This window comes from Pelophylax lessonae (assembly GCF_965119305.1).
Source record: "Pelophylax lessonae genome assembly, chromosome: 4".
Taxonomy (NCBI): domain Eukaryota; kingdom Metazoa; phylum Chordata; class Amphibia; order Anura; family Ranidae; genus Pelophylax; species Pelophylax lessonae.
In genome coordinates, this window is record NC_138771.1 from 665,820,888 (window position 1) to 665,844,592 (window position 23,705).

General features: G+C 50.2%; 1 protein-coding gene across 2 annotated transcripts in view; it reads left to right on the forward strand.

Moving 5' to 3' along the window:
* LOC309554241 (placenta-specific gene 8 protein-like) overlaps positions 1–23,705 on the forward strand; it is a 44,516-nt gene that overhangs the window by 575 nt on the left and 20,236 nt on the right. Inside the window, exon 1 of one of the 2 annotated variants that reach the window (XM_082255879.1) lies at positions 8,622–8,655. The exons of the other annotated variant lie outside the window; for it this stretch is intronic. The gene's annotated coding sequence lies outside the window, so the exon portion shown is untranslated. Of the gene's footprint in view, positions 1–8,621; positions 8,656–23,705 lie in introns of those variants that run through there. 2 annotated transcript variants of the gene reach the window in all.

Consider the following 23,705-nt stretch of genomic DNA (forward strand, 5'->3'; position numbering starts at 1 on the left):
CATTATTTTCCAGCACTGCCTGAACCCTCTTGGGCATGGAGTTCACCAGAGCTTCACAGGTTGCCACTGAAGTCCTCTTCCACTCCTCCATGACGACATCACAGAGCTGGTGGATGTTAGAGACCTTGCGCTCCTCCACCTTCTGTTTGAGGATCCCCACAGATGCTCAGTAGGGTTTAGGTCTGGAGACATACTTGGCCAGTCCATCACCTTTACCCTCAGCTTCTTTAGCAAGGCAGTGGTCATCTCGGAGGTGTTTGGGGTTATGTTGGAATTCTGCCCTGCGGCCCAGTCTCTGAAGGGAGGGGATCATGCTCTGCTTCAGTATGTCACAGTACATGTTGGCATTCATGGTTCCCTCAATGAACTGTAGCTTCCCAGTGCCGGCAGCACTCATGCAGCCCCAGACCATGACACTCCCACCACCATGCTTGACTGTAGGGAAGACACACTTGTCTTTGTACTCCTCACCTGGTTGCCGGCACACACGCTTGGCACCATCTGAACCAAATAAGTTTATCTTGGTCTCATCAGACCACAGGACATGGTTCCAGTAATCCATGTCCTTAGTCTGCTTGTCTTCAGCAAACTGTTTGGGGGCTTTCTTGTACATCATCTTTAGAAGAGGCTTCCTTCTGGGACGACAGCCATGCAACGTGTGCAGCGTATGGTCTGAGCACTGACAGGCTGACCCCCCACCCCTTCAACCTCTGCAGCAATGCTGGCAGCACTCATACGTCTATTTCCCAAAGACAACCTCTGGATATGACGCTGAGCATGTGCTCTCAACTTCTTTGGTCAGCCATGGCGAGGCCTGTTCTGAGTGTAACCTGTCCTGTTAAACTGCTGTATGGTCTTGGCCACCGTGCTGCAGCTCAGTTACAGGGTCTTGGCAATCTTCTTATAGCCTAGGCCATCTTTATGTAGAGTAACAATTCTTTTTTTCAGATCCTCAGAGAGTTCTTTGCCATGAAGTGCCATGTTGAACTTCCAGTGACCAGTATGAGAGAGTGAGAGCGATAACACCAAATTTAACACACCTGCTCCCCATTCACACCTGAGACCTTGTAACACTAACGAGTCACGAGTAACGAGTCACATGACACCGGGGAGGGAAAATGGCTAATTGGGCCCAATTTGGACACAATAACTTAGGGGTGTACTCACTTTTGTTGCCAGCGGTTTAGACATTAATGGCTGTGTGTTGAGTTATTTTGAGGGGACAGCAAATTTACACTGTTATACAAGCTGTACACTCACTACTTTACATTGTAGCAAAGTGTCATTTCTTCAGTGTTGTCACATGAAAAGATAGAATAAAATATTTACAGAAATGTAACGGGGTGTACTTACTTATGTGAGATACTGTATGCATTAAGGTAAAAACCTTCTGGGTGCATCTCCCCCAGCAAAGTCCCCCTCCTACCACAAACCATCCTCTTCCCCCATCCCCCCTCCCAACACATCCCTCTAAATCCTCACACCTAGCACAAACCCTCTTCCTGAATTCAACCTCCCAACACAAATCCCACTAAAACCCCACTCCTAGCACAAATCCTTTTCCCCCATCCCCCCTCCCAACACAAATCCCCCTAAATCACCGCTCCTAGCACAAATCCTTTTCCCCCATCCTCCCTCCCAACACAAATCCCCCTAAATCCCCACTCCTAGCACAAATCCTCTTCCCCCATCCCCCATCCCAACACATATCCCCCTAAATCCCCACTCCTAGCACAAATCCTCTTCCCCATTTCCCCCTCCCAACACAAATCCCCCTAAATTCCCGCTCCTAGCACAAATCCTCTTCCCCCATCCATACATCCCCCCAACACAAATCCCCCTAAATTCCCGCTCCTAGCACAAATCCTCTTCCGCCATCCATACATCCCCCCAACACATATCCCCTAAATCCCCGCTCCTAGCACAAATCCTCTTCCCCCACCCTCCCTCTCAACACATATCCCCCTAAATCACCGCTCCTAGCACAAATCCTTTTCCCCCATCCTCCCTCCCAACACAAATCCCACTAAATCCCCACTCCTAGCACAAATCCTTTTCCCCCATCCCCCATCCCAACACATATCCCCCTAAATCCCCGCTCCTAGCACAAATCCTCCTTTCCTATCCTCCCTCCCAACACAAATCCCCCTAAATCCCCGCTCCTAGCACAAATCCTCTTCCCCCATCCCCCATCCCAACACATATCCCCCTAAATTCCCGCTCCTAGCACAAATCCTCTTCCGCCATCCATACATCCCCCTAACACAAATCCCCCTAAATTCCCGCTCCTAGCACAAATCCTCTTCCGCCATCCATACATCCCCCCAACACATATCCCCTAAATCCCCGCTCCTAGCACAAATCCTCTTCCCCCATCCATACATCCCCCCAACACATATCCCCTAAATCCCCGCTCCTAGCACAAATCCTCTTCCCCCACCCTCCCTCTCAACACATGTCCCCTAAATCCCCGCTCCTAGCACAAATCCTTTTCCCCCATCCTCCCTCCCAACACAAATCCCCCTAAATCCCCACTCCTAGCACAAATCCTCTTCCCCCATCCCCCATCCCAACACATATCCCCCTAAATCCCCGCTCCTAGCACAAATCCTCCTTCCCCATCCTCCCTCCCAACACAAATCCCCCTAAATCCCCGCTCCTAGCACAAATCCTCTTCCCCCACCCTCCCTCTCAACACAAATCCCCCTAAATCACCGCTCCTAGCACAAATCCTTTTCCCCCATCCTCCCTCCCAACACAAATCCCCCTAAATCCCCACTCCTAGCACAAATCCTCTTCCCCCATCCCCCATCCCAACACATATCCCCCTAAATCCCCGCTCCTAGCACAAATCCTCCTTCCCCATCCCCCCTCCCAACACAAATCCACCTAAATTCCCGCTCCTAGAACAATTCTTACCCCTTGACATCCTCCAAACTTCCGCTCCTAACACAAATCTCCTCGCCCCCAATCTCCTTGCAGCTCCCCGCCCCCATATCAAATGATATCATAGTGCCCAGGGCAGCTTCCCCTCCTGCCCACCCCTTGTCCCGGCCCTGCACATCTGGATCCAACACTGTGCTTGAGAGAAGCGGCTCTCCTGAGTCTCTCTTTCCTCATTGGCTGACACAGCAGCGGGAGCCATTGGCAATCACAGCCAGTGAGCCAATGGGGTGAGAGCAGGGGGCGGGCTAAGCTGCGCTCTGTGTATGAATGAACAATGTCCATTCACAGGAGTGCAGTTTGGGAGCGAGCCTGCAAGAGGACAGTTGGCAGTGGGAGGAGCCAGGACCGCCAGGGGGGGACCCAAAAAGAAGAGGATTGGGGCTGCTCTATGCAAGTAAAACCAGTTTTGCTTCCTTGGAAGGAATTTCACCACTTTTTTTTTTTGCCTTGGCCGGCTCCGGCGAGTTGTTTTCCGTCTTTGGGGTGACCTTGGATCTGTCACTTGGTTCATGCAATGATTTTTTTTTTACGGTAGCAATAATGAAATAACGTCCCCTATTTATCTGCAGACGTTCTCCGGCATTGTGATAGATCTGTACACTTTGTTACATCCTCCCTGCAGAAAAGGAAGAGATTGTTACATTGTGACTGATGGCAGCAGGACCATCTTACTGAATGGGCATGCTGGGCAGTTGCCCTACCCAGCCCCAGCCAAGCATTAGTTCTGATTCCTGTGTGCATCCCGCCGCCAAACTTAGCAGGTGGCAAGCGCCTGTCGGCCCTGCGCTGCTGTCGGGCCAATTGGGCCGTGGAGGGGGAGCCCAAAACTGCAGGAATGCCTGTCCGCCTCCAGGGGAACAGGCGCACACAGAACAGTCGAGTCTGACTCCCGTCCGTGTGTGTGTTCACCGCACCCAGCCGCCCAACTTGGAAGCTGTCATTAGCGTGGCACTGCTGTACCAATAAATATCGCCTTATCCATAATTTGCATAATTTGCATTTTTATTCTCATGGGTGGGGGCATGCACTGCTTTGCCCGGGGCCCTTTAATGCTCTTACAATGGCACTGGACAGCAGAGCCGACACACAAACAGCCAAACACCATACATGCCAATTGTCCCGGATTTGTCAGGGTTTATCCCTAATCTTGGCCCTCTGCCTCCCCAATGTTGTGTCCGGGGCCATGTCCTGGGATCGCAGCACCATCCAGATTCAAGTTACTGCACATTCGAAAGCATAATTGTGGGATCAGAGCCACCAGTGTGACAATCCGTTCGGATTTACAGGCAGGACCAACCCTATAACGTGGCCTGATGGGCAATCCCAGCATAATGAGAGTCTGGGTGGGAGCAACCCACAATGTTGGCGTGGTTTAGGTGCGCCTAGGACCCAATGTGCTTGTTTAGGGTCAAGCGTCCCCAGGAGACACTGGCACAAAAAGGTTTTGGTTTGTCAAAGCGGTAGAGGCCGGTCACTTGGCAAGTGAATGTTAAGGCCGGGTTCACACTTCTGAAAATTGAATGCGTCATCTATGACATGAGGGGGGCGTGGCCTCCCGATGACATCATCAGGGGGCCACGCCCCTAATGGCTATATAATAAGCTGCAGAGACCGGAGACCGGCATAATCACCGGAGACGTTGGAGGAGGAGGTCCGGAGGAAGAATAAGAGCCGACAGCAAAAGAGCAGAAGACCAGAGAGGACAGCAGAAGGGCGGACAGCAAAAGAGCAGAAGACCCCGGAGAGGAGCGGACAGCAAAAGAGCAGAAGACCCCCGGAGAGGAGAAGACAAGAAGACCCGGATGAAGATTTTTAATAAACTTTCCAAAACGTCTCCTGTCATTATTTACACACACTGCCTTTAATGGGGTGAATGGGTAGGGGTACAGTGTACCCCATACCCATTCACATAGTGAGGGGTCCGGGATCTGGGGGGCCCCCTTGTTAAAGGGGGCTTCCAGATTCTGATGAGCCCCCTGCCCGCAGACCCCCACAACCACCGGCCAGGGTTGTGGGGATGAGGCCCTTGTCCTCATCAACATGGGGGCAAGGTGCTTTGAGGTGGGGGGTGCAGAGCTCCCCCTGCCCCAAAGCACCAACACCCCCCCATGTTGAGGGCATGTGGCCTGGTGTGGTCCAGGGGGGTGGGGCCGCTCGCTCGTCCCCTCCCCTTTCCTGGCCTGCTGGGCTGCATGCTCGGATAAGGTTCTGGTATGGACTTTGGGGGGGACCCCTCGCCGTTTTTTCCCATTTTTGGCGTGGAGTTCCCACTCAAGATTCTCACAGTGCAGGTCGCGCCGCAAGTCGGATCCGACTTGCGGTGCGACTTCCATTCAAATCAATAGGCTCCCATAGGGAACCATTGATTTTGAATGGAAGAAAAAAAACGTATAACATGGCTGAACGTAGGTTCATCACGTCCAGTCACGTTTAGTCACGTTCGGCCGCGTTTCTGCGTTTGAAACGCCGGGAAACACACGTTCGAACGCAAATAATTGCGTTCTAAAAAAAGTCCCTGAACGCAACAGCCTGCAAATGACTGTAAACAACCCTGTGTACATGGACAGATAAGATAACATGGAGCTGCGTTCAGGGGCTTCTAAAAAAAAAAACGCCCAACTGCTCCTAAACGGCCATTTCCAGCGTCCCGTGTACATGGAGCCTTATACTTACCTGCTCTGTGCAAGGGTCATGCACAGAGCAGCCCCGACAGGGTTGGCGCTACCTGTAAGGGCGCAACTTAGCAGGGGGCACCAGCATCCTGCACTCGGAATCAGTAATGGACCGCCGGCCCCCGGCCGCCTGATCGCTACAGTAAGCCACGCTATGTGAGGGCTCCAGCGTCGCCGAAATCCCCATAGGAAAGCATTGAATAATGCTTTCCTATGGGAGGTCTAATGCGCCTGCGCGTCCATTGCCGCGCATGCGCATTAGGTCTGCCCCACCGACGTCAGCCAGCAGGGGAGACCTAATGAGCATACGCGGCAAAGGATAGTAGGTGGAGCCTGACCATGCGCCGGGGTAAGTCACTAAAGGGGTTTTAACCCCTTCAGCAACTTGGGATGGGGGGTGGGTGGGAGGGAGAGGGGCACCACAGGGTCCCGCAGTGCCAGGAAAACAAATATGTTTTCCAGGGGGCGGCAATTTTTATTTTGCCTAGGGCGGCAAAAATCCTTGCACCGGCCCTGAGCCTCGATTCTCCTCTTCTGGGGTGCCCTGGCGGTGCTCCTGGCTCCTCCTCTTCATAGGGTGCCCCCACAGAGAGCCGCTTTCCATGGGGGCACCTATGCTGGTGCGCTCACGAGTCCCGCTGCTGCGTCCATTGACACAGACAGGGGGACTCGGCCCCGCCCCCCGTGTCACTGGATTTGATTGACAGCAGCAGGAGCCAATGGCTCCGGCTGCTATCAATCTATCCAATGAGGACCAGAGACAGCGGCAGAGGCTGCTGGGCTCGTGCTCACCACTGGAACGATCTGGTTCAGGTAAGAATAAGGGGGTGGGGGGGTCGGGTCTGAGGGACAGCTGCAGCACCAAAGGTTTTTCACCCTAATGCTTAGAATGCATTAGGGGAAAAACCCTGAGACTTGACAACTCCTTTAGGCTGCGCTTCATGATTAGTAAATACCATCTAATTCCATTGGTCATGTGTCTTCTTCTAGAATCTCGGTGTGCTCTGGATATTTCTTTCAGATCTGTGAATCCTGTAATAAAGGCCGCTCATTGCTGCTATCTCTCCTTGTTCAGAGTGCCTGGTCTTGTCTCCACCCCCTCCTGCAGGCAGACAGCCTGTAGTGGGTGGAGCCTGCTGGGCCCCTCCCACAGCTTTGCTCCATCTCCTTTTGCAGGGTGACTGTTTTTTTTCCTCCACCCCCCCCCCACATAGTTTTCTTTAGGCAGCATGTAGTAGGAGGAGCCTTCTGGGCCCCTCCCACTTCTCTGCTTTCTCTTCTTGTGCAGGGTGACTGGTCTTGTCTCCGCCACTCCTGTAATTTTCTGCAAGCAGTCTGCAGTGGGTGGAGCCTGCTGACCCCCTCCCTCTCACTCCTTGCGCAGGGGGACTGGTCTTGTCTCTGCCCCCTCTTGTAGGCAGGCAGCCTGTGATGGGTGGAGCATGTTGGGTCACTCCCATAGCTCTGCTCCCTTCTTGTGCAGGGGAACTGGTCTTGTCTCTGCCCACCCCTGTAGGCAGGCAGCCTGTGATGGGTGGAGCATGTTGGGCCACTCCCATAGCTCTGCTCCCTTCTTGTGCAGGGTGACTGGTCTTGTCTCCGCTCCTCCTGTAGTTTTCTGCAGGCAGTTTGTAGTGGGTGGAGCCTGCTGACCCCCTCCCACAACTCTGCTCTCTTTCCTTGTACAGGGGGACTGGTCTTGTCTCTGCCCCCTCCTGTAGGCAGGCAGCCTGTAATGGGTGGAGCATGTTGGGTCACTCCCATAGCTCTGCTCCCTTCTTGTGCAGGGGAACTGGTCTTGTCTCTGCCCACTCCTGTAGGCAGGCAGCATGTAGTGGGTGAGCATGCTGGGCCCCTCCCATAGCACTGCTCTTTTCTTGCGCAGGGGGACTGGTCTTGTCTCCACCCCCTCCTGTAGGCAGGCAGCTTGTAATGGGTGGAGCATGCTATGCCACTCCCATAGCTCTTCTCCCTTCTTGTGCAGGGTGACTGATCTTGTCTCCGCTCCTCCTGTAGTTTTCTGCAGGCAGTCTATAGTGGGTGGAGCCTACTGACCCCCTCCCACAACTCTGCTCTGTCTCCTTGTGCAGGGTGACTGGTCTTGTCTCCGCCCCCTCCTGTAGGCAGGAAGCCTGTAGTGGGTGGAGCCTGATGGGCTGCTCCCATAGCTCTGTTTTCTTTCCTTGTGCAGGGTGACTGGTCTTGTCTACGCCCCCCTCCTGTAGGCATGCAGCCTGTGGTGGGTGGAGCATGCTGGGCCCCTCCCACAGCTCTCTGCACAGACCATGTACCACACTGCTATCAGTGCCAGGACAAGGTTATCTGGAGCCCAGGGCAAACATGCAAAACTACCCCCCCCCCCCAGATGTATGAGCATTATGTGTTAAATCTCCCCACAAAAATACTGAGCACTAACCTGCATGCTTACCCCCCCCCCCCTCTGCTGATGTCCCCCCTTTCAGCACAAAAAAAAATCATCCCTCCTAGCACAAATCCTCTACCCCTATAATTTCCACTCCTAGTTCAAATTCCCCTCAAATCTCCCCCTCCTAACATAAATCTTCCCCCCCCCCATGCCCCCTCCCAACACAAATTCCTCTAAATGACCATTTATAGCACCCCCTCCAAATTTCCCCTCCTAGAACAATACTTCCTGGAACAAAACAATCGCAGCAAAATCGCACCGCATTTGGGGTGCCATTAAAAAAACGATCTTGGATTTTCTTTGCAGTTCTGGAAACGCAGGCAGAATTTGTGTGACTCTGCCCGCGATTCCAATACATGGCATCTTAGTGAGCGGTGTTTGTACGTGTTGGCGCATCTGCCTGTGTGTTTGTTTTGGACATGTTACGCCGCCTCACCATCTCGTGTGCCAGAACACGGAGCAAAGTCTGAGCACGCTACATAATGGAGGAAACAGGAGGGGGGAGGGGGAACTGGTGGAAGAGCTAGAGAAACGAAACTAAGTTTTAAAGATAACTCACCAAACAGCGAGACATCCTCCAGCAGCAAACAGGCGAAACGGACGCAGCATCAGGTATGAAGGGCGATACTTTACTTAGAATTGTGCCGGAAATTTGGGTGGGTGAAATGGCTGCATCTGGGCAGATTGGTCATCTCTTCACAGAACTGCAATCGGGACGGGTTCAGTCGGTTGGTTGGTTGCTTAAGTTGGACCTCATGGTTGACCTTAATGCCTTGGAGCCTAAGCCTTTTTCTGACATTTGTAGCTTTCAAGTTAAAATCAGTATTTTTTGCTAGAAAATTACTTAGAGCCCCCAAACTATATATATATATATATATATATATGGGGAGTACCCCCATGCAGGCACAGGGAGAACATGCAAACTCCAGGCAGGTAGTGTCGTGGTTGGGATTGGAACCAGCGACCCTTTTATTGCTTGGCAAAAGTGCTAACCACTACACCACCGTGCTGCACATAAAATGTTGCAACGATAGCCATTTTATTTCCCAGAGTCTTTGCTAAATATATACAGTATATATATCACCATTTTATTCCCCAGAGTGTTTGCTATCTATCTATATATATATATATCACCATTTTATTCCCCAGAGTCTTTGCAAAATATATATATATATCACCATTTTATTCCCCAGAGTCTTTGCTAAATATATATATATATATATCACCATTTTATTCCCCAGAGTCTTTGCTAAATATATATATATATATATCACCATTTTATTCCCCAGAGTCTTTGCTAAATATATATATTGGGAGTACCCCCAGGCAGACACAGGGAGAACATGCAAACTCCAGGCAGGTAGTGTCGTGGTTGGGATTGGAACCAGCGACCCTTTTACTGCTTGGCAAAAGTGCTAACCACTACACCACTGTGCTGCACATAAAATGTTGCAATGATAGCCATTTTATTCCCCAGAGTCTTTGCTAAATATATATTTATATCACCATTTTATTCCCCAGAGTCTTTGATATATATATATATATATAACCATTTTGTTCCCCAGAGCCTTTGCTATATATATTTATTTTTTTTATTTTTTTATTTATTTCTTTTTTGTGCTTTATGTGCTTTATGTGCTTTATGTGCTTTATGTGCTTTATGTGCTTTATGTGCTTTATGTGCTTTATGTGCTTTATGTGCTTTATGTGCTTTATGTGCTTTATGTGCTTTATGTGCTTTATGTGCTTTATGTGCTTTATGTGCAGCACGGTGGTGTAGTGGTTAGCACTTTTGCCAAGCAGTAAAAGGGTCGCTGGTTCCAATCCCAACCACGACACCTGCCATGGGGGTACTCCAGGTACTCTGGTTTCCTCTCACACTCAGTGGCGGCTGGTGCTCCATTGGCCCGGGGGGCATCAGCAGACCACACCACTTCCATCTCGCACACCATGGCCCCCAGACCACACCAGCTCCAGCCTGCACACCATACCCCCCTTCCCCCCGGTCGACCGACTCACTCACCCTGGACTGACATGTGGAGGGCAGGCGGCGGCTTTCCCCCTCAGTCTCCTGTGTGGGTCGGGCTTCCCTTGCGTCTCCTCCCTACTCCTCCACCAATAAGATGGCCAATCGGGAAACAGTTCTCAGGACCCGCTTGCTGATTGGCCAGAAGGAGAATTCATGTGACAATAGCGAATATTAATTCGCTATTGTCACACAACTAGGTGGACTCGGGACGCAGTGCCCACCCTTTTTTTGAAGCCTATTAGAGCCTCTGGCTATAATCACGTGCTTCAAAAAAAAAAAAAACCCAATTGGAATCCATGCGTCCGGCGCCCTGCATGTAGATTAGGGGGCCGGATGCATGGATAGGGGGGGCAGCGCCCCTGCGCCCCCAATGGATGGGCCGCCTCTGCTCACACTCCAAAGACATGCTGGTAGGTTAATTGGATTCTGTCTAAAATTGGCCTTACTATGTGTATGTAAGAATGTGAGTTGGGGACCTTAGATTGTAAGCTCTTTGAGGGTAGGGACTGATGTGAATGTATAATGTATATGTAAAAGTGCTGCGTAAATTGACAGCGCTATATAAGTACCTGAAATAAATAACAAATATCACGCGGTATTTGCGCAGTGATCTTTCAAATGCAATTGGTAGGCTGTCAGGTAGGCTGTACGGGGCTCTGTGATTTCTAACAGCAGCCCCGGTGAAGGGGTAAAACCTGAAGCTCATTATGGGAGACCTTTGAAAGGGGTCTGTACAGTGGTGTATTTTGGTTTTGTGCTCCCCTAGGCAAGACTAAAATTGGGCGCCCCCCTCCTAAGTAAATTTGCCCCACTCCTTCCTTTTTAACGGTTGTGACTCCCTCCAAAATTGAAGGCAAAACAAGTCCCAGCATGTACCCCTGAGATCTCACGAGGGGGGGGGGGTGAAAGGGGGTGGGTGAGGGAGGGAGAGAGAGAGGGGGGATGAGAGTGAGAGAGAGAGAGAGAGGGGGGATGAGAGTGAGAGAGAGAGGGGGGATGAGAGAGAGAGAGGGGGGTGAGTGAGAGAGAGAGGAGGGGGGTGAGGGGGGGTGACAGAAGCGGCTCTAGCAACCAGTGGCCAATAGAGTCTCAGGTGGAGGTGGTGGCTTTTTTGCTGCCCCCCCTGCAAAGTGCCGCCCTAGGCCTGGGCCTTGTCGGCCTAGGCCTTGTCGGCCTAGGACAAAATACAGCACTGGGTCTGTATGTGTGTTTTGTTTTTTTCAAAGAAGCCGGCCGTGAAATGTCATTTGCTGCTAATTTGAAACACTGTTTATCTTTGTCACATTTCCTCTAGCTCCTCCTACTGCATGGATGAAAGTAGAAAAGTTGTGTAGAGCCCCCCCCACCCCCCAAATGCATACTAGAACCTCTAAGTTAGGTATAGATTTTAACGGGGTATCCCCAAAATCCCCCAGACTCTACACAAAAAAAATGCATGCACCCCCCACTAAAAACAGATACTTAAATTCTGAGAATGCAGTCTGGCTGGCCAGGAAGGGGGAACGAGCATGTGATCACCCCTTCTGAACCATACCAGACCACATGCCCTCAACATGGGCGAGTGCTCTCCCCCCCCCCAAAGCACCTTGTTTCCATTTTAATGGGGACAAGGGCCTCTTCCCCAAAACCCTGGGCGGTGATTGTGGGGATCTTCAGGTGGGGGGCTTATTGGAATTTGGAAGCCACCTTTAACAAGGGGCCCCCACATCCTGTCCATCCAAATAAGAATGGGGTTCATGGGGTAGTTTGCCCTGGTAGATCACCTTGTCTCTATGTTAATGAGGACATGGGCCTCTTCCCCACAACCCTGTCCAGTGGTTGGGGGGGTCTTCAAGTGGGGGGGCTTATTGGAATCTCAAAATCCCCTTTAACAATAAGGGACGCCCAGAAGTCCTTTATTGAAAAATATAAAACCTCAAAATGTCCCACGATGTACGTCCATCATCAACCACATCATCCAGTAATGTAGATGTATGTCAATTACGATGCCCATTGATGCAGCTGAGACAGATCTTGTCCCTTTGATTGCCTTCCATTGAATGGGAATGGGCTTCCTGGCCAGCTAGATTGCATTCTCAGATTAAGGTTCTCGTATGACTTTTTGGGGGCTCTCACCCTTAAAATCTGTACAAGACCCAAAGGTCTGGTATAGAATAGGGGAATGGGGGGGGCCCATGCCATATTTTGCGTTATTTTTGCATGGGGTCCCCCTTAACATTCATACCAGGTTCAAAGGGCCTTAATTGGATATGAATTGGGGGAGAACCCCATGCCATTTTTTTTGTTTGTTTACTATCCAACTATGTAAGTAAATGGGGCCAATGATGTCACTGGTTGTTAAAAGCTCAGCAAAAAGGTCTAATTTGTAATGGAAATAATACTGGTTTTTATGCATGATAATCGACTCCCGCCAAATGGGTACATTGTTTCAGACATGATGGCCTATCCTTGAAAAAGGCATTAATACTTTATGTAGCCGAAACGCGTTGGTTAACTTTCTGGATATTACCTCTGAAAAAGTTCCAAGCCAGATATACACACATGGAACAACAAGAGTTAAATGTTCATTAAAAGTCACCATTTTCACCTTGTTACTTACCTTTTAACTTCTTCACTTTTCCACTGATGGGTCTTTAACCCATACACGACAAACCTGTCTATTACCTTGTAAAACCTTGAAAATAAATTGTTGAAATTTTACTTATATGCCACACTACTTTGTTTTCTCTTGCCCTTAAAGTCCCACTTTACTTGGTTTGAGGCACCAAACCCGAACAAAACCCTTGGTGCTTGTGTGCTCCCTTTCTTTAGTGGGAGTGGTGGTAAGTGGGGGTGGGGAGAAGCAATCCACAGAAGAAGGGGAGGGCTGTGTTTACACTTTGTTTACATTTGTTGGCACCCTGGCCCATAAACAGTGGCGTAGCGTGGGTTGTCAGCACCCGGGGCAAGGCAAGTAATTTGCGCCCCCTAACCCACGGGATTTTAGCACTCGAGTCTCTTCCACTAGATTAGTTAATCTTAGTTGTCTCGGACCCGCTTCCTGATTGGCCAGGAGGAGGATCCTTGTGACAATAGCGAATTTTCATTCGCTATTGTCACACAATGGGTGGGCTCGGGGGCGCACTGCTTTGCGCCCCGGGTCCACCCTTTTTTGAAGCCTATTAGAGCCTCTGGCTCTAATCAGGTGATAAAAAAAACCCACTCTGTGACAGCGCCAGGCTGCTGACTCACTCGCTGCTAAACTGATTGAGCAGTGAGGAGAGGCGGCATAGGTGGGGCTTGACTTGCAATGCCACCCCAACCTACACCAATGGACAGGTGAGGCACAGTCCAGCCCCGCCCTGACCCACCATTTTCAGCCATAGGGCGGCCGCGCTGGACATCTCCAAGCCTAAAGATGGAGGCAGCCGCAGACAGTGTGTGAACTGTGTATGTCAGAGTCAGACAGACAGAGTGACACTGCAGATGCGCCCCCCAAGATGTTGCGCCCGGTGCGGCCAGCTCCCCCTGCACCCCCCACGCTACGCCACTGCCCATAAAGACTGTAGGACCCTTCATTTCTCGGTCTCCCGCTGCTGGATAGGACAGGGGGCTGGGAGATACAGAGGGGCAGAGTTAGGGGGACTTAGACTGGCTGAAGAGCAGACTGTGGAAGGAAGCCTTTTGCCCCAGAGACTGGGCAGAGTGTAAGGACTGCTAGGGAGTATAATCCTCAGGAAGGACTATACCACGGCAGTGCAAGAGAGAAGAGGACTACAAATCCCAGACTGCCAATGGGAATGAAGCTGGGGGAGAGAAAAGGAGAAGAAGAGAGGCAATGGAGAGAGGAGGTTGTGTTGCATCAGAGCCCTGAACTGCAGTGCTGGGGAAGATAGAGACCAGTCCTGGCAAGGGCCTGCCTAATGAATTGCCATGCCTAGGCACTGCCCAGGGACCCCAGGTACATTGCAAAGGTGGTGGCTGTTGCTGTGTTTGGGGGGGGGGGGGGTGCACTGGTGGTTTGGCTGAACTTGCTGCTCTTCTTCTTGAAAGGAGTAACTGCAATGTCTCTCCTGTCAGAAGGAGCAGCAGCTGGCTTCTGCTAGAGAGAGGATTCAGCTTTCTCCTCCCTCCTGCAGGGGACAGAAGAGAGCCAGCACTGAGAATGAGAACTCACCTCAGTCTCAGCGTGGGAGAGGAAGGGGAAGCTGCCTTTATTACAGGTGGGAAAAGCATTTGTGATCTGTAAATACAAGGGAGAAGGTGGGGGGGCACAACTCTGATGTATGAGGACACTGAGATGGGGAACACCTGATGTATGAGGACACTGAGATGGGGGACACCTGATGAAAGGGGCACTGTGATGGGGACATCTCATGTATGAGGACACTGAGATGGGGAACACCTGATGTATGAGGACACTGAGATGGGGGACACCTGATGTATGGGGACACTGAGATGGGGAACACCTGATGTATGGGGACACTGAGATGGGGAACACCTGATGTATGGGGATACTGTGATGGGGAACACCTGATGTATGGGGACACTGATGGGGAACACCTGATGTATGGGGACACTGATGGGGAATACCTGATGTATGGGGACACTGAGATGGGGAACACCTGATGTATGGGGATACTGTGATGGGGAACACCTGATGTATGGGGACACTGAGATAAGGACACTTGATGTAAGGGGACACTGTGATAGGGACACCTAATGTATGGGGACACTGTGATGGGGACACCTAATGTATGGGGACACTGTGATGGGAACACCTGATGTATGGGGATACTGTGATAAGGACACTTGATGTAAGGGGACACTGTGATAGGGACACCTAATGTATGGGGACACTGTGATGGGGACACCTAATGTATGGGGACACTGAGATGGGGAACACCTGATGTATGGGGACACTGAGATGGGGAACACCTGATGTATGGGGATACTGTGATAGGGAACACCTGATGTATGGGGACACTGATGGGGAACACCTGATGTATGGGGATACTGTGATAAGGACACTTGATGTAAGGGGACACTGTGATAGGGACACCTAATGTATGGGGACACTGTGATGGGGACACCTAATGTATGGGGACACTGTGATGGGAACACCTGATGTATGGGGATACTGTGATGGGGGACAACTGATGTATGGAGACACTGTGATAGGGACACCTGATGTAAGGGGACACTGTGATGAGGACACCTGATGTAAGGGTCACTGTGATGGGGACACCTGATGTATGGGGACACTGTGAGGGGGACACCTGGTGTAAGGGAACACTGTGATAAGGACACCTGGTGTAAGGGAACACTGTGATAGGGACACCTAATGTATGGGGACACCTGATGTATAGGGGCACTGTGATGGGGACACCTGATGTATAGGGGCTCTGTGATGGGGACACCTGATGTAAGGGGACACTGTGATGAGGACACCTGATGTAAGGGGCATTGTGATGGGGGACACCTCATGTAAGGGGCACTGTGATGGGGACACCTCATGCATGGGGACACCTGATGTATGGGGACACTGTGATAGGGACACCTGATGTAAGTGGACACTGTGATGGGGACACCTGATGTATGGGGACACCTGATGTATGGGGACACTGTGATGGGGGACACCTGATGTATGGGGACACTGTGATGGGGACACCTGATGTATGGGGACACTGTGATGGGGGACATCTGATGTATGGGGACACTGTGATGGGAACACCTGATTTATGGGGACATTGTGATGGAAGTACCTGATGTAAGGGGACACTGTGATGCAGACACTGTATGTTGACTGGTGAATTACTTTGCCCAGGGGCCCATGATGCTATTAGGATGGTACTGGTCCTGGCTGCAGTGAGAGAGCAGACCGGGTAAGAGACACAGGCTGCTGCAAGAGTGTGTGCGAAGAGCCGGGGGAACAACAGGGACACGTGCTGGCTGCTGATCTGAGAACTTGCTACGATCATTAAAGCAGAACTTCCCCCAAAAGAGGAAGTTCCACTCTTCCTGCTCCTCGCCCCACCTGCTTCCACCCCCTCCACAGCTCCGCTGACTGAAAGTCACCATATCTCTGCTCACTGAGCTCTGAGAACCGAGTGATCGGCGGTGTTTGATCGCTCAGTTCTCACTCTTAGAGCCACCGGGGGACAAATGCAGCATGCACCTAGGTAAGTATGATTCTGAAAAGAATAAAATCCAGTACTTCTCTTTTGAAGCACTTCGCTATCTTCAGAGAGAACTGGCTACTTGTGGCAGTCTCCCCCTTGTAAGTCCCCAGTAGTGCTGACCTGCTCCTGCTGTCCTCTCTGTGCCTCCAGGAAGGGCTTCCTCCTGTGTGTTGTGGCAGGATTCTTCCAGCACCTGAGCCACAGCCCAAAGTCACCAACCCCCCCAGACTAGGTGGCACCCCTCAGGGCCAATAACAGCCTCCACAAATTGTAATCTCCATCTTTCACCAGACTGCCCCTGTTGGCATGGCCTATGTCTATTTATGAGGTGGCCTGTCCCCTGCCAGCCCTTTACTACGTATTGGCTAAGGTCCCCATATATATTCCAAGCAGCCCCTCCTAGCCTCCACCCACCAGCTCTAGAAGTTTCTACAACCTTCTAGACCAGGGGAGGCACCAGATGAGCTGTCAGGATGAGTCATCCAGCCCCTACTCACTGAACCCTGACCCAGATTCACAGCCCTGAGCTAACATTTTCCTACTCTAATAAACCAACACTACCAACTAGCACAGACTAGAGGGTGCTACACATACATTGTCATTTTTTTTTCTGTAGCACTGTCCCCATAGGGCTTGCTGTGGTATGACTTCTTGGTCCTGCCTTTGATTACCTGCAGACATCCACTAGGGGATTTTTCACACATGCCACCTTACTATCAGTTGGTCCTTACTCAATAAACAGTCCAGGGAAGGGGCGGACTGACCATTCGGGGATTAGGGCACTGCCTGAGGGCCCAGGGTCAGTAGGGGGCCCCATGAGAGGCTACACACTACAGAAAGAAGCCAGGAACTTCCATGCAGGCTATGCTGTGGTAGATATTTAAATGCCCACTCTATGTGGCTGAGCTGCAATTTGTAGGTGGGGCTTTGTGTGGCTTGAGTGTGGACACAGGGGGCCCCGTGATCTCTGATTGCCCGGGGGCCCCATGAGTTGTCAGTCCACCCCTGGCAGGGTATTCGTTTTTATATATATATTGTGTAACTTGGATGGGAGAAGGGAATAGTGGGATACAGCAACTGAACTATTCACAGTAGATAAGGACAATTCTCACTTGGCCTCGCCAGGTTCCTTGTGGAAGCAGACACAATGCTTTCACCATGCTGCCACTTGTATGGAATAATTAGGTCCTCTTGCTCTCTCTAGCAGCAGATTTGATGCGACTACATTATCTTCAGAAAACTCTCTAGAATCCCCTTGACTGACAACCGTCCACTGATTCTTCTAGCAGAAGAGGTGGCCATCTCAGGACAGGCCCCAAAACTCCGATCTGTACTCATGTGGTCAGAATCAGATCCTTTCCAGTGTCTCCTTCCAGTCAGCTCTGCAGGACATCTGGGTTCAGCTCCTCTCTGACTCTTAAGTCCTCAGGTCAACCACCTGAGGCCACATGGCAGCTTCTATAGAGAAGGGCAAGCCACCCCCTCCCTCCAGGACCACGCTCTCCACCTGAAAGACCCAGAGCACATGTGCTCTTGGCATTTATACATTCACCCTGCATGCACAGATGCACTTTCCTCTGCCAATCACAAGGGTTGTAACAAATGTTTATGCCCTCATTAGTCAGGTTTCCTCCCACTGTCCAATATGCCTCTCTATTGGACCAGTGTGAAACATTTCTGACCAACGGAGCTGTCCTTGAGCGCAATGAGTAGACCTCACTAGCAGATCCTGCTCTCTGGTAGGCAGAGAACAATAAAGATTTACCTGGCAATCTCTCTGGTTAGCAGAAAGACCCACAAACTATACTCTCATCTAGCACCTACCTGAGAGGGTGCTACATTTCTTTTGTTAACTTTGTCTAAGTATAGATCTATGCAGGGCTTTTTTTCATCAGGAACGCGGGGGAACACAGTTCCGGCACCTCCAGAACTGATTGTATTTAATTGCAAGGCATACTGAGGTGTTCTAGAGAGTCTATTGGTGCTGGGGAATCTTTTGTTGCTGAAGTGGATCTATTTTTGTGGAGGAAGGGGGTCTATTGTTGCTAGGGAGGTCTTCTGTTGCTCGTGGGAGATCTTTTGTGGCTGAGGGTGGGTCTTATGTTGCTGGGGGGGTCAATCATTCTTGGGAGGGATCTACTGTTGAGGGATGGATCTTTGTTGCTAACTGCTGGAGGGTCTACTGGTGCTGGGGAATCTATTGTTGCTAGAGGGGATCTATGTTTGCAGGGGGATCTATGGAGGTCGATTGTTGCTGGTGCAGGATGTATTGTTGCTGGGGGTGAGTCTTATGTTGCGGGGGGGGGGGTGCTGGGAGGGATCTACTGTTGAGCACAGTAGAGTGTATGCACCCTTAGAGTAGGGATTGATCCCTACACAGGGATGCGATTTCACACTGCAGTCAATAGGGGGCGTTTTTGCATTGAAGTCAATGGGATGCGATTTCGTATTGCAGTCAATAGGGACGTCTTTGCATTGAAGTCAAAGGAACGCGATTTTGGCATTGCAGTCAATAAGGGGTGTTTTTTAATTAAAGTCAACGGGATGTGATTTTGCATTGAAGTCAATGGGATGCGTTTTTGCATTGCAGTCACTGGGGGGGCATTTTTGCATTGACGTCAATGGGATGCGATTTTGCATTGAAGTCAATGGGATGCAATTTTGCATTGAGGACAATAAGGGGTGTTTTTGCATTAAAGTCAATAGAATGCGATTTTGCATTGAAGTCAATGGGATGCAATTTTGCATTGAGGACAATAAGGGGTGTTTTTGCATTAAAGTCAATAGAATGCGATTTTGCATTGAAGTCAATGGGACGCGATATTGCATTGAAATCAATAAGACGCGATTTTGCATTGCAGTCAATAGGGACGTCTTTGCATTGAAGTTAATGGGACATGATTTTGCATTGAAGTCAATGGAACGCGATTTTGCATTGCAGTCACTAGGGGGTGTTTTTGCATTGAAGTCAATGGGATGTGTTTTTGCATTGAAGTCGATAGGACGGGATTTTGCACTGCAGTCAATAGGGACAACTTTGCATTGAAGTCAATGGGACGTGATTTTGCATTGAAGTCAATAAAACGCGATTTTACATTGCAGTCACTAGGAGGTGTTTTTGCATTGAAGTCAAGGGGACGCAATTTTGCATTGCGATCAATAAGGGGTGTTTTTGCATTAAAGCCAATGGGATGCGATTTTGTAATTGAAGTGAATAGGATGCAATTTTGCATTGCAGTCAATAGGGGGAGTTTTATATTGAAGCCAATAGGATGCAATTTTGCCTTGAACTCAATGGGACACGATTTTGCATTGCGATCAATAAGGGGTGTTTTTGCATTAAAGTCAATGGGATGTGATTTTGTAATTGAAGTCAATGGGACACGGTTTTGCATTGCAGTCAGTGGGATGCGATTTTGCACTGCAGTCAATAGGGGGCTTTTTGCATTAAAGTCAATAGAACCCGATTTTGCATTGATGCCAATAAGATGTGAGTTTGCATTGCAGTCAATAGGGGGTGTTTTTCCATTAAAGTCAATGGAATGCAATTTTGCATTAAAGTCAATGGGACACGATTTTGCATTGCAGTCAATAGGGACGTCTTTGCATTAAAGTTAATGGGACACAATTTTGCATTGAAGTCAATGGGATGCAATTTTGCATTGCAGTTCAGGGGATGCAATTTTGCATTGCAGTCAATGGGACGTGTTTTTTTGCATTGAAGTCAATGAGATGCGATTTTGCATTGAACTCAACGGGACGCGATTTTGCATTGCGATCAATAAGGGGTGTTTTTGCATTAATGTCAATGGGATGCGATTTTGTAATTGAAGTCAATGGGACACACGGTTTTGCATTGCAGTCAGTGGGATGCGATTTTGCACTGCAGTCAATAGGGGGCTTTTTGCATTAAAGTCAATAGGATCTGATTTTGCATTGAAGCCAATAGGATGCAAATTTGCATTGAAGTCAAAGGGACGCAGCATGCCATTATCGTCACTTTTTTTTTTTTCCTATCAACAAAATGCTTATTTTCGGGTGATCATTTTTCGTGCACCCCTAACAGAAAGTCTTTGATTCTCATCACTGTAGCCATTGAATGCTGGTGGGTGTGACTGAGCTACTAAAAATCTCCTGTGTGTCCCGTGATTTTTTTGTTCGGTAATGAACGTAATGCCGGACAGGTAAAGGAAAATGTGGGTGAGCCATAATAATAATAATAATAATAATATTAATAGTAATAATAATAATAATAATAGACACGGTGCCGCAAGTATGATTAAAGTCTGAGTCATCGGATCCTTCCATACATAAATGTTTATCCTGTACAGAATCCAGGGAGCGCTGCCAGCTCATAGACACACACAGCACTGCACGGCATGCTGAGCGCAGAGAGCGGGGAGGGGGGGGGGGGGGATTGTGCCGGGGATCAGAGACATCCGCAAGAAATGATACCGAGACTGAAAACTGAAACACATCGCTGATTTCCATATCACACAGCGAGACCAGAGGAACAGAATATAGCTCTGACATATACCGCAGCGCTGTACAGGGATCACAGTCACATCAGTCTCTGTACCAGAGGAGCTTACACTCTAATGTCCTCTCCCCCCACAGTCACATCAGTCTCTGTACCAGAGGAGCTTACACTCTAATGTCTCCTCCCCCACAGTCACATCAGTCTCTGTGCCAGAGGAGCTTACACTCTAATGTCCCCTCCCCCCACAGTCACATCAGTCTCTGTACCAGAGGAGCTTACACTCTAATGTCCCCTCCCCCACAGTCACATCAGTCTCTGTACCAGAGGAGCTTACACTCTAATGTCCCCTCCCCCCCCCCCACAGTCACATCAGTCTCTGCACCAGAGGAGCTTACACTCTAATGTCTCCTCCCCCCACAGTCACATCAGTCTCTGTACCAGAGGAGCTTACACTCTAATGTCCCCTCCCCCACAGTCACATCAGTCTCTGCACCAGAGGAGCTTACACTCTAATGACCCCTCCCCCACAGTCACATCAGTCTCTGTACCAGAGGAGCTTACACTCTAATGTCCCCTCCCCCACAGTCACACACTATTATTATTATACATTTATATAGCTCTGACATATACTGCAGTGCTGTACAGAGATCACTGAGCTAATCACATCAGTCTCTGTACCAGAGGAGCTTACACTCTAATGTCCCCCCACAGTCACATCAGTCTCTGTACCAGAGGAGCTTACACTCTAATGTCCCCTCCCCCACAGTCACATCAGTCTCTGTACCAGAGGAGCTTACACTCTAATGTCCCCTCCCCCACAGTCACATCAGTCTCTGTACCAGAGGAGCTTACACTCTAATGTCTCCTCCCCCCACAGTCACATGAGTCTCTGTACCAGAGGAGCTTACACTCTAATGTCCCCTCCCCCCAAGTCACATCAGTCTCTGTACCAGAGGAGCTTACACTCTAATGTCCCCTCCCCCACAGTCACATCAGTCTCTGTACCAGAGGAGCTTACACTCTAATGTCCCCTCCCCCACAGTCACATCAGTCTCTGTACCAGAGGAGCTTACGCTCTAATGTCCCCTCCCCCACAGTCACATCAGTCTCTGCACTAGAGGAGCTTACACTCTAATCTCCCCCTTAGTCACACACTATTATTATTTATTATATATAAATGCTGCAGATTATTTGCACCCGGTGAGGCACAGCTGAGCAGATTGCAGGCAGATGGGTGATGTAATGATCTGTATGCACCAGCATTGAACTTGCAGGGTGCGGAAGGTTCATATCTCTTCCTCTTGCATTACAGGAAGACTCTGCTGCAAGTTCTCACATCTGACCTCATTATTAGTCCCCTTTATCTGGAAATCAGAACCCCCCCCCACCCCCTGTTCTGTTATCTGCCTGGCTGCACTGCCTTCTGGAATTTGACCTCATACTATTTATTGAATGTCCATCTGCTGTCCTCCACCTTCAGCCAATACAAGGTCCACCTATCACCATTGTATAAATATTTGTAAGGTCATTGAAGACCAGTTAGAGATGTGCTACTGTATGGGGGGTCATGTAATAAAGGGGTACCCCACATTTGCTGTCTCAGCAGTCGGCAGCAGAGATGAAGACAGAACTCTTCCGCCAGATCCTGTGCTTCTTCAGGCAACTGCAGAGACTCTCGTACCCCCCCATTTCAGCATTCAGCAGTAATGCAACTGCAGAGACTCTCGTACCCCCCCCCCCCCCATTTCAGCATTCAGCAGTAATGCAACTGCAGAGACTCTCGTATCCACCCTCCTCGCATTTCAGCAGTTGGTAGTAGAGAGGAGGACAGAACTCCTCCACCAGACCCTGCACTTCTCTGTGCAGCTGTGGAGAGGTTCATCGCTCCCCATCTCAGCAGTCAGCAGCAAAGAGGAGGACAGAACTCCTCCACCAGATCCTGCACTTCTTTGTGCAAACACAGGGAAGATTGTCTCTGCCCTCCCTCCCCATGCCCCATGTTAGCAGTTGGCAGCAGAGAGGAGGACAGAACTCCTCTGACAGATTCTGTGCTTCTCCATTCAGCTGCAGAAAGACATATCTCTTCCTCCCCCATCTCAGCAGTCAGCAGCAGAGAGGAGGACATAATTCCTCCATCAGTACCTGCACTTCTCCATGTAGCTACGGAGAGGCTCATCTCTTCTTTTCCCCTGTCTCAGCAGTTGGCAGCAGAGGAGAGGACAGAACTCCTCCTACAGATCCTGTGCCTCTCTGTGCAGCTGGGGAGAGGCTCATCTCTTCCTTCCCCCATCTCAGCAGTTGGCAGAAGAGAGGAGGACAGAACTCCTCCACCCGATCCTGTGCTTGTCCATGTAGCCACAGAGAGGCTTAATCCCCCCTATCCCAGCAGTCGTCAGCAGAGGGGAGGAAAGAACTCCTTCGGCAGATCCTGTGCTTCTCCATGCACTGTGGAGAGGCTCTTCTCTTCCTCCCCCACCATCTCAGCAGTCAGCATCAGCAAGGAGGACAGAACTACTCCTCCAGATACTGCATTTCTCCATGCAGCTGTGGAGAGGCTCATCTCTTCCTTCCCCCATCTCAGCAGTTGGCAGAAGAGAGGAGGACAGAACTCCTCCACCCGATCCTGTGCTTCTCCTTTTAGCCACGGAGAGGATTATCTCTTCCTCCCCCAATCTCAGCAGTTGTCAGCAGAGGGGAGGACAGAACTCCTTTGGCAGATCCTGCATTTCTCCATGCAGCTGTGGAGAGGCTCATCTCTTCCTACCCCCAATCTCAGCAGTCGGCAGCAGAGAGGAGGACAGAACTCCTCCTACAGATCCTGTGCCTCTCTGTGCAGCTGCAGCACACTCTTGTCGCCGCCTCCTCTTGTCTCAGCATTTATCAGACCCCGGCAGCTGACTCAAGCGATCCCCTGGTCCTCCTCCAGAAGCTGCACTCTCTGCTTCCCAACTCCGCCCCCAGCCCCTTCTCGGCAGCAGCACAAAGTAAGTGG